The following is an 18,157-nucleotide window of genomic DNA, read 5'->3' as shown; positions in this document are numbered from 1 at the left end:
CTCTGCTGTCACACCATGTCACTGTTCTGGCTGCTGTTCTGCCTAATTCTGGGCCATCCTCCACCCATCCCTCTGCAGCTGCACCAGAGCTAGAACAAGCGCTGGTTTGACTTGACCCATCATCATGTCTGCTTGAACTGTTCTGAACAAGTTGCAGGGATTGAACTGGTCACCATATTCTTTGAGGCCCTCCCTCCTGTCCTGAACAATTTTGCCCAATAAGAAGCCCTATACTTAGTACTGGGCAAAGCCTGGCCTTTACCCACCCCGCTATGATCAATACCATCCTGCAGATCAATGCCAAGAGCACTTTCTGTTGATTGAGTCATGTGAATGGACACTGGAGCAGTGACTCTGGAATTGAAAGCCATGACTGTGCTCAATCACTATTGAGCTCCCTTCCTTCATCCTCAAACCGCATTCCAACGTCCTTGCCTTGCCCTCAGATAAGTTCCACCCACCTCCTTATCAGCCATGACCACCAATCAGGGAACCTCAAGATTCATCCCCGCACAGTTGTACATCCACCCACCGCACCCACCACTTCCCCTGTAACCCTCAACCTGCCACCAATTAACCTCGGCACTACCCCTATCATCCTTGAGCTTCTCACAGTTACCCTCAAGTCTCAGGACCTCAGGAATAACCATCCTAGTATGACCCTTGCTTTCCACAATCATTCTGGACATACAGCCTTCTGACATTGAAGTTCTCTGCATGGTACTGTATCCTCCTTCTGTCTCCCACAAGAGATCATAGGTCTGCCAAACCCCTCCTTCCCTCAGTTGACAGGAGCTGTTCTTTAGCATACCCCGTCCTCCTTCTCCTGATCTTGCTGGGGTGGCAGTTGAATGAGACCCATGGGACAGGCAGCAATGTGTTCTCAATGTGGCCAGAGATATGAGAATACACCTGACCATAGTTCCCATCCATTTAGCTCATGATTATCCACTATAATCATTCCTCTCCCCTCTGTTGGCCTTGAAGCTCCCTCTATTACCTTTGATCTTATAACCACCGCCCTCCACATGCCTTCTCTCCCCTCTGAGCTTACACCCATTATTGTCCCCATGCCCACCCTGGCCCTGACCCTGGCTCCTCCCATTATCTGCACCACCTGTAATGTATGATTCCATAACCTCCACATGAGACCATCCAATACCCGATCATGACCCTGGAGCTCCCAACCCTACCACATCCCAGTCCCTCTGTCTGTGACTGTTCCCTCCACTGCCCAGTGTCCTCAGTTCAACCCCCAAGGACCCCACCATTTACAGCACTGTCCCTGCCCTTTAGGATTATCGCCCTCAAACCATCCCTACCTGGAAAGCCCCTCTCCCACCCAACAACAGGATTACCACACACATGATACCAGGCCCTTCCTCCTCTGCACATCCTTGCCTTCCCTCCCTGCCTCAGACAGCCTACTCTCCACCTCTCTCTGCCTCAGACAGCCTCCCTGCCTCATGCCCCTTAGAATACACCCACCTTCTCCCCCCATGGGTAACCCTGCCCTTTTGCCTGCCGCCACCCAATCTCAATCACGGCCTGTTGCATAACAAAACTCCCCAGAGAGGAAGAAGCAGCAGCTATGCACTCCAACTCCAGCAAGTACACTACCTTGCCTGCTGCTGGCCACTTGTATGTTGCAGTCAATCTGGAAGCACGTATTTCTTGCTCATGGAGAACTTAACTTGAAAGGTGCAATTAATTCTCCATGAGACCATCTGATCCTAGAGCTCCCACCCTTATTGAGCATGCATGACATGCAGGTGCATGCAAAACTTCCCAACTCGATCCGTCTTCAACCATCAGAGAACTTAATCCTTTAGTTTCACCCCACTGTCAGGAATCTGGTGGCAGAGGGGCATTAGTGAAACAGATGGGTCTTTAACGACAATGGTTTCATGGTCACAGTTACTGAGGCTAGCTTTTCATTCAAGATTTATTAACTGAATTCAAGTTTCACCAGCTGCTGTGGTGGGATTTGAACCCATGTCCCCAGAGCATTAGCCTTGGCCTCTGGATTACTAGTCCAGTGACATCACCACTACGCCACCACCTCCCCTTATTTGCATTCATATATCATCTCTTTTCACATTGAAATGCGTCACACATTTCACACATTAAATTCTTGAGTGCAGTGACTGTTATGAGGAACCAACATGAGTACAACAGCTGTAGCACCAACAAGGTGACATCTGATAATGTTTAGCTGTTAATGTGTGAAGATATGAAGTTACACTTTATTGTCGATCAAAGGGAAAAATGTCTCCCACAAGCTAACAAGTGTAAGCAATGCATTTTGGGTGTCACAGTGGATTAGAACATTGTCCCTTCATCTCTGGGACATTGGCATGATTAGGATGCATGAAGGAAGAACTTGGGGTGGAAATTCATTTGGGGTGGTGGTGCAAAACGGGCGGTTTTGGATCTGTGCAGCACCTGATATGCCATTGACTGCAATGCAATTGATTATCAAGCACTGTGTATTATAGGCTGTCTATCTGATATAGCCTGTTTCATTACACCACTGCCTGAGACGAATTGCTATCCCTTTTCATTTATGTAGCACCCATGCCCAAAATTACTTTACAGCTGATGAAGTACGTTTTGAAGCTTAGAGCAAAATTTTAGCCCCCATATGGGGGTGAGAATGGAGGCAGCCAGGTGAGGGCCATTTTCCTGGAGGCGGAAGGGCTACCTGCTTACAAGTTTTGACTAGTCAGTCAAGGTAGGTTTATGGCCAATTAAGGCCAATTATCAGAATATGTCAGCAACAGACCAAATGCCTGGTCATGGCCTCCCAGTGCCAGACCAGGGGCCAACATTTTGAGAACCTGCTCACCTATCTGGCCAGAGCTGCCTACTGTGGGGGGGTGGCGGGGGGGCGGGGGGGGGTTTCTCAGTCTACGTTGGTGGCCCAGCAGCTGTGACCATTTTTTAATATTCAATTTTTAAAGTTGCTGAGAAGGCACCAAAATGTGAAGGCACTCTCGCGTTCCCTTACCTGCAAGAGCAGGCCCAGTTTCTTCTATAATGGAGGCCTCTTACCAGTTTCAGGAACCCCCAGCCACCATCCCTAATTGAATCGCAAGCCTGCCCTCTGACCATTAATTACCATTTCTGGCAAAATCACTGGCAGGTGCTTGCTCCTGACAAATTGTGGGGTTGGGATCCACTCTTGACCCTGCTGTTGGGGTCCTGAATCAAAATGTAAAATCTTGTCTGTAGTCACTGCTGTAATACAGGGAAATGCAGCAACCAATTGGCACACAAATGGCAATGAGGTGTTGGTTGTTAGATAAATATTAGCCAGGACATCGCTCCTGGTCTACTTCAAATAGTGTAGTGGGATCCTCACTTCCAACTGATAGGGCAGAAAGGGTCTCAGTTTAGTGTCTCATCCAAAAACTCTGCATTTGAAACAGTGAAACACTCCTCAGTACTGAAGTATTTCGATGCTGGAATGAAGCAACAGCAACTTGAATGTGCTCAAGTCTTCAGAGTGGGTGTGGATCCCATAATCTTCTGACTCAGAAGGGAGAGTGTTATCACTGAGCTGAGGTTGACACTAAATAGCATCTTATAAATTTGTGTGGTTCTGCTCCTATCCTCCTCCTAATACCACCCCACTCCCTCCAATCCCCCAGTATATTTATATTTGTGGAATTTGAATAATTGAAATTTGAACCTGGCTGCTGTGTGATCCGTACAAAGTGACTTTATTTTAACAATGATAGCAGCAATGAGGAGAAAACTGATAAAACAAACTGTTGGTGATTGAAGTTTGCATTCTATTGAATGTTCTCATTCTACTTTTTATCTCATGTTAAGTAAATAAGTGTTAGTAATTTTGTGCAGAATTATATAATGAAATTACTGGTGGGGAGCTTGAGAAAGACAAATAATTTAATCTCAGGTTCAATGATTAGATCTTCACTGGTGTACAAGAGTTGCCTCTTTCTCTCAACAGCATCCAGGTTAACATATACTGGAAGAAAACTAGAAAATGCTGGAAACATTCAGCAGGTCAGGTAACATTTTTGGAGAGGACAGGTTTGTTAATATTTCAGCATCACTGGAATATTACACACAGACAGGATTTAAATATAAAAGGATTGTGGGAAAGGGCAGGAAAAATCAGTCAGACAATACACTCATGCAGACTGGCAAATATGGCTGGACATATTCCTGGCTGTTTGTTCATGTGAAACTGGTCTGCAATCTACAAATGTTATTGCACTCACCTTATGAAGATTGGCTTCCTTGTAGTTTTATGTCATCCTTTGTGGTTTCTTTCTTCAGTACCCTATATTTAAGTTGGCTTCTTGGAAAGCCTAATAACCCCAAGCTGTTTTCTTGAGTCAGGAACATTTACCATGAAGGATGGGCTCTGAGGCTGGAATTGCCCCCAGCAAGGGAGCTGCTGCAACAGTGGAAAAGGCAACTGTGAATTTAAAGGGTGGGACATTGTATTTCATTTTAGGCCTCAAAAAAAGAACCAGCTTAAGAATTTTTGGGTCCTGGATGGCAAGAATGTTCAGGGACCCTCCACACATCTCCCACAGGGTGCTGTCTCCACCTCACTCAATTTAACAGAAATGTGTGATACAATACATGAAGAAATAGACCCTAGTATGCTCACATACTATATTAATAATAAAGACAATCAGCAGCAGTAAAACATTTAGGAAGGATGACCCATGGTATGGTTGAAGACATTTTTGTGAGATTCTAACCCACTCAGAACCTGTTTACTTGAACAGTTAAATTTGAGCGCATAAAGCTTGAAGTGGGTTGAGAATGCCTGGCTAAGGGGTTGGGATGAAAGCACATTAAAAAGTTCAAATCATTTCAAAAGACTTTGAAATTTACCATATATTTCTAAAACAGCACGGTTGAACTATCTTATGTTCTTATTAAATTTCAGTCTAGAGAAATCATATAAACCTAAAGGGCATTGTTAAGCATATTTCTTATATGTCATTTTGAGACAATGGGGGTATTTTTACTTTCATTTTCACTTCTAACCAGGTTCTATAATGGATGCTACTACCTAAATGGTGAAGAAAAAGGTCACTCTCGGTATTTAACTCGAAGTATCTTAATATTTCTCTGCTTTTAAACTTGCTTATCTCTGTATTTACTCAGGCCATGGAGAGAAAGGGGAGGTAGGTTTCTGAATGGAAAATCCAGAAGTGAGGATTTCCTGGACATTCTGCTGAAATTAACAGAACATCTTTTAATTTTTTTCTGCAGTGCTTCACATTTGCCAGCCAACCTTTCGAGTGGAAAGTCTATGGCATATTGCAGGCTGGGGGTAGTTGTGGAGATTGGTGAGGTGGGGATTGTGGAGGTCAGAGATAGTCGAGGTCGGGGTTGGAGGAGATGAGGGCTAGTTATGCTGATTGTGAAGTCTGTTTAATCCTGGAAGAAACACACCTGGTCCACAGCAGTGCTGTAAATGGATCCAACCTTTCTTGGGTCTTTTTTACAGCCAACATTAGTTAAAAATAAAACTCATGTTCCAATGGAGGCACAAATCTCCTTAAAAATTTCAGTGTCTTACCCGCCTCCTCAGAGCAGATTGGTTATCTTGTTTGTCACTGTCACAACCCAAAGTGGGGTTTGAAATTTTTAACATTTTTACTTTTCACCTGCTCCAAATCCATCCATTCTTGGGGATTAAATTTACCTCCATCATGCAGGAAATTGTAGAATAATTTATGTATTCTGTAGAAAATTTATGATGATTTAGATGTTTGATGTGTAAGCCATCAATACATCAAAAATACACTTCAAAAGAAAAGAAAAAAATTGCATTTCTCTGGCATCTTATCACAAAAACTAACTTTGAAGGAATTTATTTTGTTATCTAGGTATACACAGCAGGGAATTTTACACATAGCAAAATCCCGCATGCAGCAGCGACACGGCCAGTTTGTTTGTTAGTTTGAGGGGTGCATATTAGCTTGGCCATCAGGAAAACTCCCTGCTTTTATACAAGTAGTGTCATTAGGATCTTTAGCATCCACCTGAAGTGACACACTGGACCAAGATTTAACATATCATCTGAACATATCAACTGAGATTCTGCGCTCCAAATTGTGAAGTGAATCTTGAACCCACACCCTGCTGATTCAGAGGTGAGAGAGCTGCCAACTGAATGAAGTTGACATAAATGGCAATTCTGCCAAATTTAAAAGATTAAAAAAAATATATATCTTAAAGCGAATGCAGTTTTGGAACCTTTAGGTCATGTTTTGTTCTGTTACTGCCCTCTTTGCAGCTAAAAATGGGGTAGTCGCAGGACCAAAATCTTATGACGAATTGACCAGCAAATTTACGGCTGATTGTCCAGGCATTCCAATTTTTATGCTGACCTTGGTTTTGACAATCAGAGCTCCTAAGGGGAGGGTGGGACAGCCCCAAAGGGGAGTCCAAAATTAATTTTAGGCCTTAGTTGGGGGGAGGGGGTAGTGGTTTGAAGGGGAGGGGGCTTATTTGATAGCTATAAATTGGGGTCAATCTGACTCAATTTCCATCTCTACCTGAATTGCTACTGCCAGTTTCTCAACTCACTATCCTGTTGTACCTTCGTTGCCATTTCCAGCCATGTTTAAAGTGATCCTCAATTGAATGTAAGGGGAAGCTGGAGATAGGTCTGGCAATCACTTTTACTCTGGTTGCTTATGTGCTTGGAACCTTAATATTTGATCTTGTTGCTATATGCAACAATTTTCCCTGACATTAAAAATTGCTGTTCCCTTTCATGCTTAATAGCTTCCCCTCCAAAACCCTTTAAATTGCTGCTACAGGCTCATTCAAGCTTGGCTTGATTTCCCAATTTCCCAGTGAACAAGCTGCAATTAAGGCGCACAATAAATGCTGACAACACCAACCAGAGGTGGCGGGGGCCCCTGGTTGGAGGTTCTCCATGTGCAAGTCCTCCCCTTTTCCATCAGGGATTTGCCATGGAGGATGCTGCACACAGCCGTCCTGTGCAATGGTTCAAGAGCTTCCGGGCCGCCTGTACTTTCTGCAGCCTTGAGGAGTCCGTGTTTCACATAGAGATAGATGGCTCGAGGTTGCTGCCCCTATTTCATTATTTGAGGGGCTGCTCCTCAAGTTTTATTTGCACTTTGGCCCCACACTCCTAATCTTTGGCCACTCTGTGTGGGGGAGAGGTGGGGGCAGCAGGCAGGGCAGCAGGCCTCCTTGTTAGCCTGCTCCTGGGCCTGGCCAAGGCAGCCACGAACAGGTCCAGGCAGTGGGTAGTTGAGGGGGTCACTTGGCCTTTCTTCCTTGGCTATGTTCATGCCTGGGTGTCTCTGGTGAGGGAGCTTGCAGTGTCCACTTGTAGGCTTGAGGCCTTCCGTAACTGGTGGATGCCGCAGGGGCTGCAGTGCATCGTCAGACGCAGGAAAGTTACTTTAATTTAATTTGATAAGTTTCTGTTAAAGTTTTTGATTTTTGTTACTGTGCCCCTTTAAGGGGCTGTTAATTAGTTAATCTGTTTATTGGTTAATTTATTTATTTGCCGGCAGCTTGCCAATTCAATGTTGATGTGGCCTGCCCAGGATAATTGATCAGGTCTCCTTACAAATGCATCGGGTGAACAGGGTGGCCAGAGCTGGCAACACACCCACCACTCACTTTGTGTGCCTAAATCAAAAAATGTTCCCCTTCAATCAAAGAATGAGATCTATATCACTCGAGTGTAAAACTGTAAGGGAAACTCACCTACTGTGTAGATGGGGCCCTCTTGTATCAGCCCCCATGCACACCAAACAAAATGAAAGACTTGCATTTATATAGCACTTTTCATAACCGCTCGATGTTTCAAAGTGCTTTACAGCCAATGAAATGGAGTATAGTCACTGTTGGAATGTAGGACTGGGCAGATGTTCAGTTCTGTGCTCCAGCTATTAATGTCAATTTCAAAGATGGTTTATGACTAATGCAGTAAAGACTCTAAACTCAGACAACCAACATTCCTTCTAAATTTGTCAACATTGGTTGAATAATATTTATGACTGGCAACAAATTGCAAACTCATTTAAACATATGGAGTTGCACTTACTTTTGAGCGTACAATGGCATGCACACAAATAGATCACATTTCTTAATGGGTAATATGTTGATTTGTAGCTGGACCAAGAGACCTGGGAGGGAAACACGTGAGACTCAATTCTGCCGTTCAATACAGGCCAGAGTTTCTGACATGCATTTAAGTTCCATGTTGGGATTCAAGTATTTCAAAACATGTACTTGAAAACAACACAAATCTCCGTTCAATCTTCCAGCAAAGGACATGGAGCTGCACATAAGACACTGATTAACGAGAAAACTTGGCAAAGGAACACTGGTCACAGTAGCTGGGACTCTGAGCAATCCAGTGCGGTCCTCATTCAGGTCCGCGAGGATTCCAGTGGAAGCACATGGTCGGAGCTCTGACCAATCAGGGAGGTTCACGCCACCGTACGTGGGTGGGGCTCTGATTAGCCACGCCCAATGAATTCGCTCTGTGGCGGTGACGTTTCACGGCGCCTGGTTGCGGCACGTACGTGGCCAATGACCCGCTGGGTGATACTCAACTGGAAGGAATATTGCTACAATTTATCATATTATTTCACTTGATAGCCGCATGCGTAAGTGCCAGTTACCTGTTACAGTGTAATCATTGCTAAACAGGATCCTGTTAGTAGGTGAGTGAGTTCATTCTGCAGCGAGACAGCAATGTAGTGAGTGGGTTGCATTGAAATTGACTGAGCAGTACTGGGATCGCGCCTTCTCTTTCCATGTTGTTAATTACTCAATAATTTCATTGTTTCTTTTTTTAATGTGATCTAAATCACTTCTGTGGCGCTAAAAATAGGTTTAGTTACAATTTCTGCCTACTGTCAAATGCTGCTATTTTGAAAGCTAAGGACGACGTGGGCGTCCCTCTAACTGCTTGATGGTGTGATATTTAACAGTCGATTCTTTTGTGAGGTGGCAGGTACCTGTTATACAGGAAAAGTTTGAGACATTAATTGAGGTTTGCTGCCAGAAATTGACCTCTGACATTTTTGTTTACGGCTCCTTTTAAAGAGAGTGGTTGGAAATTCCGAACTAACTTTTAGCGAGCCCCTGTAAAATTGAAACTAACCAGAGGGAACCTTTAAAAAAAACAGAAAATGCTGAAAATACTTAGCATCTGTGGAGAGAGGAACAGTTAACGTTTCAGGTCGATGACCTTTCATCAGAGTTGGAGTTTCGGGTTGGCCTGTTGATATTTTCATTGGGAACGTGTTGAAGCTCGGTATGCATGTTATGATCTTTCCCCATTGGAAGCCTTAGCAATAGGCTGAAGCAAAGGGCAGTTCTTTATATATTGTAGTGCACTTAAAGCAGGGTGATACAAGGTTTCTAACAAATTAATTGCTGAAGTTAATGCAGTTTTGTCGCATGCACCCTTGAGGAACTGGAAACGTTAGCAACCCAAATGGTGCTTTTTTTTAAAGGGATGTACTGCAATTGTTGGTCTGCCATTTGATGGTGCTAAAGTTATATTTAGTAAGCATTTTAAACGTGATTTGTATTCTAAGCCTGGCTTTAGCTGAACGCTTGTTGGACATGGAGAATAAGGTCCTACAGTATGAACTATATCTTATAATGTTAATAAAGTTGGCCTTTGTTTAAAGGGAAGGGCTGTTGCTGTTAAGGGAGTGGTGTAACTTTCTGGAAAGGCTAGCCATTGCCCATGCTTGAAAGGCTGCTCTGTTATCCACAGACATAAAGAGAGAAAAAAACTTGTCTTTATCACTTTTCATGACCCCAGGACGTGTACAATCAGTTTACAGCCAATGAAGTACCTTTTGAAGTGTGGTGACTGTTGTAATATAGGAAACATGGCAGTTAATGTGTGCACAGCAAACTCCCACAAACAGCAATCTGATAATGACCAGATAATCTGTTTTTGTAATGTTGATTGAGGGATAAATATTGGCCAGGACACTCGGGATAACTCCCCTGCTCTTTTAAATAATGCCATGGATCTTTTACATCCACCTGAGCAGGTGGGACCTTGGTTTAACATCCGAAAGACAGCACCTCCGACCATGCACTGCTCCCTCTCTGCGTTGGAGTATCAGCCTTCATTTTTAGAACCATAGAACCAAAGAAAAGTTATGGTACAGAAAGAGGCCATTCAGCCCATCATATCTGTGCCACCTGAAAAATTAGCCATCCATTCTAATCCCACCTTCCAGCACCTGGTTCGTAGCCTTACAGGTTACAGCACTTTAGGTGCAGATCCAGGTACCTTTTTTAAATGTGTAGAGGGCTTCTCTCAACCACCAATCTGGGCAGCTAATTCCAGACACCTACCACTTTGAGTGAAAAAGTTTTTCCTGATATCCTCTCTAATTCTTCCCAATCACCTTCAATCTGTGCCCCCTGGTAATTGATCTCTCTCCGGGGGGAAACAAGTCTTCCCTATCTGATCTATCTAGGCCCCTCATAATTTTGTAGACCTCAATCAAGTCACTCCTCTGTTCTAAGGAAAACAACCCTAGCCTACCTAATCTTTCCTCATAGCTGCAATTTTCAAGCCCTGGCAACATTCTTGTAATTGCTCTGGGGAGAATACAGAGGGGATTTATGTCCTTCCTGTAATGTGGTGACCAGAACTGTGCACAAAATTCCAGCTGTGGCCTAACTGGCATTTTATACAGTTTGAGCATTACATCCCTCTTTTTTGTATTAAATACCTTGTGCAATAAAGAAAAGCATTCCGTATGCTTTCTTTACCACCTTATCTACTTGTCTTGCCACCTTCAGGGACCTGTGGACATGCATTCCAAGGTCTCTTACTTCCTCAACCCCTCTCAATATCCTTCTGTATATTGAGTATGCCCTTGCTTTGTTTGCCCTCCCAAAATGCCTCACACTTCTCCAGATTGGATTCCGTTACTACTATTCTGCCCACTAAACCAAACCACTACACAACCAATTTTTGTGTCATCTGCAAATTTCCCAATCATGCCCCCCCACATTTAAGCCCAAATCATTTTTGCGTTCATTCTCTGGAGTGTGTCATGAACCAGGAACCTTGTGTTTCAGAGGCGAGAGTTCTAACAACTGAGTCACTGCCTACACCATTTGCTCCTTTTTCTGGTTGCAGGAATAGTCAGTTTAGTTGAGATAAGTGAAATATGACCAGATAAATTGTTTTTGTGGTGTTGATTGCAGGATAGATATTGGCCAGGATACTGGGATAACTCCCCTAATCTTCTTTGAAATGGTGCCAGGAGATCTTTTATGTACACCTGAGAGAGCAGATAGGTCCTTGGTTTAAGATCTCACCTGAAAGACAGCACTTCCAACAGTGCAGCACTCTCTCAGTATTGTACTGAGACGTTAGCCTTGATTTTTGTGCTTAAATCATGGGGTGGGACTTTTACCCAGAATCTTGTGACTTAGGCGAGAATGTTACCAACTGAGCCACAGCTGAGGCAATAAGTTTGTGTTGCTCCGTATATTATGTTTAATGCAATTGTTTTATTGCTAAATTTTATTAATATTTTCACAGTAGATATGCTCACCCATGTCATATCACTAACCATTTTTTCTTTTCAGGCCTGCTGATGTCCCGTTAACATCTCAGCACTTGCGCAAACCAGAATAATGTAAGCTTTTGCCATCAAGGCAACTGTTGTGTAATACTGTAAAAGACAACTGACCATGGCTTCAGAAAATCAGGCTAGTGCAATATTTTCCTTTGAGATGGTGGAGGGTCTTTTCAACCTCCCGATTAGCTTATAGAATATATGAATCCTGCTGAAGTTTTGATGTAATAGTATATTTTAAGCAAATAACCACAGTCTTTAACTTTCTTCAGTTGCATGTGTTAGGGAGGACTGTGTGCCATTGGAGGGTATTCTTCTTTTTCTCGAGTTCTTGGCCCAAAGGCAGGTCATTGGCAATTATTTGCTGAACCACGGCAGCTGTTGTGATTTTTTTCTTTTCAAACTGAGTAGAGCAAGGGGGCAGATCCCAAGTCTACCTCAGCTGGAATGGAAATCAAACCCCGAGTTAACCTAATCCACATGCTATCTGTCTGGCCAACTAGGCTAACCAACCCCCCATCAAAGGATATAATCTCATAATACTTTTGTTGTCATGCCACTGGCTGTTTTACTGCAAATTTACCTTACACAACTGTTGCTATAATTCTATCTGAAACATCCTTAACCATTCACTAACATTTTGGGATTTTTGCAAACCAAGTGTTAGATCAAATGTAACAAGGTAATTTTTAGATTAATTGTTCCCAAACAGTGGACTGAATGACACAAGAAGACAAGGTAGCAGGGACATGCTTGCATGCATAGTGCAGCAAAGCAATCGTAAGCTAATAAGGTGGTATTTCTGTCTCTGAGGGGCGCCGGACCCACCTGAAGCAATACTTTCTGCCTGCTTCGCATGAGGCAGCAACACCAGAATAGCAACAAAATTAATTTTGCTGGGAATGCTGGTGGCAGATGGGATGTACAACCACTAATTCCCTTCTCAAGCACTGGTCTATGTGAATCATTTCAACCATTAATAAAGGATTGGTGAACATAAAATAAAATTGACTGTTAAGCAATGGGCGTGTCCAGCTGTTTGTCTGTTGCCAATGATATAATGGAAACAGCCTGCAATATAAATGGGGTGGTTCCACAGCACTGAGAGCCAAGGCTATTCCAGATGCTGCTGCTTAGAGGTTCTGTAGTATAGTTAGAGCATTATTTTATGATTAAATTAAAATAGTTTATAACCTACTGAATTAATTCGAAAACTTCAATTAAAATTAAAGCTAAACATTAAACTGAGATAAAACCCCACCATAACCAACTGCAGTTCCAACAATGTATTGCCACCTTGTGATGATTACAGCTGACTATTCCTGTGTATAGTATATACAATTGCCATGGTTTTGATAATTTCAGTAAGTTAGTTGGTTTGTAATTCAATTGCTTGTGATCTAGGGCATGACTATAGAACTTGTTAATGCATCAGTAAACTCAAGTAAGCCACAATTAAACTTTTCTTCCTGTAACTAGGCTCTGACCCAAATTTGTAATTCCTCTCTGGCCACGGGGGAGGTGCCAGAGGACTGGAGAACAGCTAATGTGGTTCCGCTATTTAAGAAGGGTTGGAGAGATAAGCCAGGGAACTACAGGCCAGTGAGTCTCACGTCATTGGTAGGGAAACTATTGGAGAAAATTCTGAATGAGAGAATCTCCCTCCACTAGGAGAGGCAAGGTTTGATCAGGGATAGTCAGCATGGCTTTGTCAGAGGGAGGTCATACCTAACAAATTTGAATGAATTTTTTGAGGAGGTGACCAAGTGTGTAGATGAGGGTAGTGCAGTTGATGTAGTTTATATGGATTTCAGCAAAGCTTTTGACAAGGTCCCACATGGGAGACTTCTAAAGAAGGCAAATGCACATGGGATACAGGGTAATTTGATAAGGTGGATTCAAAATTGGCTTAGTTGTAGGAGATAGAGGGTGGTGACAGAAGGCTGCTTTAGTGACTAGAAGCCAGTGTCCAGTGGTGTACCACAGGGATCTGTGCTGGGTCCCTTATTATTTGTCATTTATATAAATGACATAGATGACTATGTGGGGGGTAGGATTAGTAAGTTTGCGGATGACACAAAGATTGGCCGGGTGGTTAACAGTGAGGCTGAGTGTCTTGGGCTACAGGAAGATACAGACGGGACAGTCAAATGGGCAGATAAGTGGCAGATGGAATTTAACCCTGTAAAGTGTGAGGTGATACACTTTGGAAGAAGTAATTTGACAAGAAAGTATTCAATGATTGGCATGGCACTAGGAAGTTCTGAGGAATGAAGGGACCTTGGCGTGTGTCCCTAGATCTCTGAAGGCAGAGCAGCATGTTAGTGGGGTGGTGAAAAAGGCATATGGGACACTTGCCTTTATCAATCGAGGCATAGATTACAAAATTAGGGAGGTCATGCTGGAGTTGTATAGAACCTTGGTGAGGCCACAGCTGGAGTACTGTGTGCAGTTCTGGTCGCCACATTGTAGGAAGGATGTGATTGCATTGGAGAGGGTGCAGAGGAGATTCACCAGGATGTTGCCTGGGATGAAACATTTAAGTTATGAAGAGAGGTTGGATAGACTTGGGTTGTTTTCGTTGGAGCAGAGAAGACTGAGGGGCGACCTGATCAAGGTGTACAAGATTATGAGGGGCATGGAAAGGGCGGATAGGGAGCAGCTGTTCCCCTTAGTTGAAGGGTCAGTCACAAGGGGGCATAAGTTCAAGGTGAGGGGCAGGAGGTTTAGGGGGGATGTGAGGAAAAACCTTTTTACCCAGAGGGTGGTGACGGTCTGGAATGTGCTGCCTGGGAGGATGGTGGAGGCGGGTTGCCTCACATGCTTTAAAAAGTTCCTGGATGAGCACTAGGCATGTCATAACATTCAAGACTATGGGCCAAGTGCTGGTAAATGGGTTAGGTAGGAGGTCAGGTGTTTCTCACGTGTTGGTGCAGACTCGATGGGCCGAAGGGCCTCTTCTGTACTGTGATTCTGTGAAATATGAGTATCAGCTTGGTTCAACTGATAGAATCCTTGGTGCTTGGGTCAGAAGATTGTGTTTTCAAGGTACCAGGACTTGGCACAGAATCTAGGCATTATGAAGGTCTGTTGCATTGTTGGATGAGCATTAACCAAGGTCCCAAATTGCCTGTTTTGTTGGTTAAGGTATTTATGGCAGGAAAATGTCTCTGGTCCACCTACTTGAACCAATAGCACCAAATAACAGAATTAATTAGTCAATCAAAATATTGTTCATGAGATCTTACTGTGCTTTACTGACTGCTGTGTTCACCTACATAACAATAGTGACTGCTTGTAAATTGGTTTTACATTATCATGAAGTATTAGCTTTTCCAGGATTATCTAGAAAGTAAAGATAACCCCAGGTTCTTTCTTGCATTGCCGACTGTCATCTTCATTCGCTGTCCCCTGCTTTCCAACAACAAGTGAGGAGTTACGGACATCTCTATCACAAAAATTGAATTTCTCAGCTATGCCTTTGACAGTACAATTTTAATTTTTCACATAACCTTGAGCTAAGTGGTTTCATTTGTGAGGGGAAAAAAAAACATTTTTCTGCTTGTATTTCCTTTATCTTTTTGGTTTCAGTACATATATAGGCCTGGATTTTGTGGTCAATGGCAAAGGGACACCACTCACGGCACACAGCTGACCTCGCAAAAAGCAGCTCTATTCTGATGAGACTCTAAATTTGGTGCCATCTCTGGCATCCAGCAACAATGATAAGCCAATCAGGTTGAAGAATTTTCACAAACTGCGAAGCAAGGATTATAATTCACACTTTAATCATTGTATAGAAAATGCAAAATAAAGATTTGGACATACGCATTGGATTAAGTTATAAACTGAAATATCATAAACTTTGAAAATTGTATGATTTTTAACCTGTTTTAATTAGCATTCTGAGGGAATGAGATGCCATGCTTGTAAATTTAGTTTTTCAGGGCCAGATAGGTTGTTCAACAGTAATTATGAATTATTCTATTTAAAAACTCAGTAATACCTGCTAAAACATTTATAATGTTTTTTACCATGGGAATAGCGGGAAAAGAAAGGTTGAACTTAATATTAATTCGCTAGTTCTGTGTTGATTGGATCTGTGAAGACAGCAAGAGCATACCCTGTGGGGGGGAGCAGTGTATCACTGACAGTGACTTCAGATTTCCACGTTAAGCTACATGCGCAAACGCCAGAAATTGCGATTCATTGAACACCATAATGGCAGCAAGTACTGACAGTTTTGCCATCATTACAAATCCAAATCCCAGGCCTGTATCAAGAAGGAATTTCTTTTTTTTAGATATTTAACAAAGACTGGGCCCTCAAAACCTTAGCAAGATTTATAACTGGGCATTTGCTAATCTTGTTACTTGAGTATTGTTAGTAAGAAATTTACAATGTCATGTTACGACTCATCATAAAAGGTGCAAGATAAAATTAGTAAACTGGAGAGTTATTCTGTGAATGCATTAGCTCTTTTACACTGACGTCGCCAAAGAAAAAGCAGAATTATGACTTTTTTGAGATATATTAATGTACACTGTTACTGAAGTGCTGTGTAATATTACATATGGAATTTTCTAGATTGAACTTATTTCTTGATTAATAGTCAATTGCTATCATACTTCTATCATTCATTCATTTAATGACTTGCTGCCAGATTGATAAATTGTTTATCCCCACGTAAAACTGTCAAGTTAAGCAAGTCAGATGCATTACACAGAAATCATTGTTGGTGCTGGATATAAAATGATAATTGCTCTGAAAAGAATGACTTTGAATTTGGCACCCAAATCATTAGGTCTGTATGAATAGGAAGAATGCAGGAATATCTCCAATATGCAAAATATGTCATCAGAGTACAAATATCAGAATGTGGTAACAAGGTGAAATATTAACTTGTCCTGGTCCATGTCCAAAATTCAATCAACATTACTGAATGTTCTTGGCTTGAGTATTTTCACAGCCAGATATAACTGAAGGCTAAACACTAGGGCAGTGTTAGGTTTTTATCTCCAGCCAGGAACATTTGCTAATGTGGGTACTTGCTAAAATTTCTAAGTAAATGTTTTAAATTATTACCATTGCTTCTCAGCAATTTATGCAATGAGATGAAAATGGTGACATTTTTTTCAGGAGAAATGTTGGTCAGGACCCTGGACATGCTGCATGCTATCATTTGAATTGTTCCATGAAACCTTCACCATCCATCTATACTGTTTGCATGGAGCTTTGAGGCTGAAGGGGTAGACTTTCCAACATTGCAGCATTCTGATTATTGCACTAGAGTGTAAGACCTGATTTTAATGCCTGGATCCTGGATGGATGCTTGATCCCACGAGCTTCTGATTGAGGTGAGAGGGCTACCTACCAACTGGGTCAAGCTGACAACTGTATTTCAGGCAACTGTGTATTAACCACTGTAAATGTTCTTTCAATTGCCTCAAAGTATTTAGGCTTTATGGCTTGAAAGATTTTGTTCTAATGTTCCAGTACAGCTCAGTCCAAACTTTCTCACAAGAACACAAGAATTAGGAGCAGAACTATTCAGCCCCTCATCCCTGCTCTGCCAATTGATACAATTGTGGCTGATCTGATTGTGGCCTCAACTCCACTTTCCTGTCTGCGCACACTTCCCTTTGTCGATGAAAAATCTATCCAACTCTGTCTTGAATATATTCTATGACCCAGCCTCCACTGCTCTCTGAGGAAGAGAATTCCACAGACTAACAACTTCTGAGAGAAAAAAAAACTCATCTCAATTTTAAATGGGAGGCCTCCTTTATGTTTAAACCTGAATTCTAGACTCCCTCATTTGGGCAAACATCCTCTCAGCATCCACCCTGTCAAGTGCCCTCAGGCACCTTGTATATTTCAATAAGATCATCTCTCATTCTTTTAAACTCTAGTGGGTATAGAAGCCTTTCCTTCTCAGATAACCACTTCACCTCAGGAATCTGACTGAACCTTCCCTAAACTGCTACCAAAGCAATTAAATCCTTTCTTAAGTAGAACAATTTCATTGCGATTGAGTTAAATTCCGACCACCTAAAGCTTAAACGCATATAATATTTTATTTATCAGTTGTAACTACATTTCTTATGTTGGGTTCTAATTTGATCATTAGTGCAGGTCTGGTTGCTTGTCCAAATGTCAGCTGGTTAACTATTTTCCAATAAGTGGATGGTGATTCTTTCACCTTCTAATCAGTGACTTTTTTAGATTTATTTCAAAATTAAAGGGCTTGCATAAGGTTTCAGTGGCAGAGTACCTGCCTCTGCCCCTACATGAGCCAATGTTTCAATGGTATAAATAAAGCAGTGTTGATGATAAATAGGATGTGAGTATTTAAACACTGAGATAAAAGCAAAATACTGTGGATGCTGGAAATCCGAAATAAAAACAGAAAATGCTGGAAAAACCCAGCAGGCCTGACAGTATCTGCGGAGAGAGAAACAGAGTTAACGTTTCCAGTGCAGTCCTCATTCAGGTCCGCGAGGATTCCAGTGGAAGCACATGGTGCTGTTGTTGTCTGGCGC

General features: G+C 42.4%; 2 protein-coding genes across 8 annotated transcripts in view; one reads left to right on the top strand and one right to left on the bottom strand.

Annotated features, from left to right (window-relative positions):
* Positions 1–8,410, bottom strand: part of pde6a (phosphodiesterase 6A, cGMP-specific, rod, alpha) — a 123,030-nt gene extending 114,620 nt beyond the window's left edge. The window contains exons 1-2 of the mRNA XM_078550712.1: positions 8,087–8,410; positions 4,251–4,429 (exon numbers count right to left, since the gene is read on the bottom strand). The gene's annotated coding sequence lies outside the window, so the exon portion shown is untranslated. The remainder of the gene's footprint in view (positions 1–4,250; positions 4,430–8,086) is intronic.
* Positions 8,411–8,571: 161 nt separating this feature from the next.
* The window catches only part of slc26a2 (solute carrier family 26 member 2), a 30,184-nt gene continuing 20,598 nt past the window's right edge, over positions 8,572–18,157 (top strand). For 3 of the 7 annotated variants that reach the window (XM_078550708.1, XM_078550704.1, XM_078550707.1), the window contains exon 1: positions 8,572–8,711. The gene's annotated coding sequence lies outside the window, so the exon portion shown is untranslated. Of the gene's footprint in view, positions 8,712–9,241; positions 9,368–11,625; positions 11,676–16,754; positions 16,973–18,157 lie in introns of those variants that run through there. The other 4 variants (XM_078550709.1, XM_078550703.1, XM_078550705.1 and 1 more) reach the window with 3 other exon arrangements.

The sequence above is a fragment of the Cetorhinus maximus genome, chromosome 10, assembly GCF_964194155.1.
Source record: "Cetorhinus maximus chromosome 10, sCetMax3.hap1.1, whole genome shotgun sequence".
Classification (NCBI taxonomy): domain Eukaryota; kingdom Metazoa; phylum Chordata; class Chondrichthyes; order Lamniformes; family Cetorhinidae; genus Cetorhinus; species Cetorhinus maximus.
This window is presented reverse-complemented; position numbering and strand designations above follow the sequence as displayed.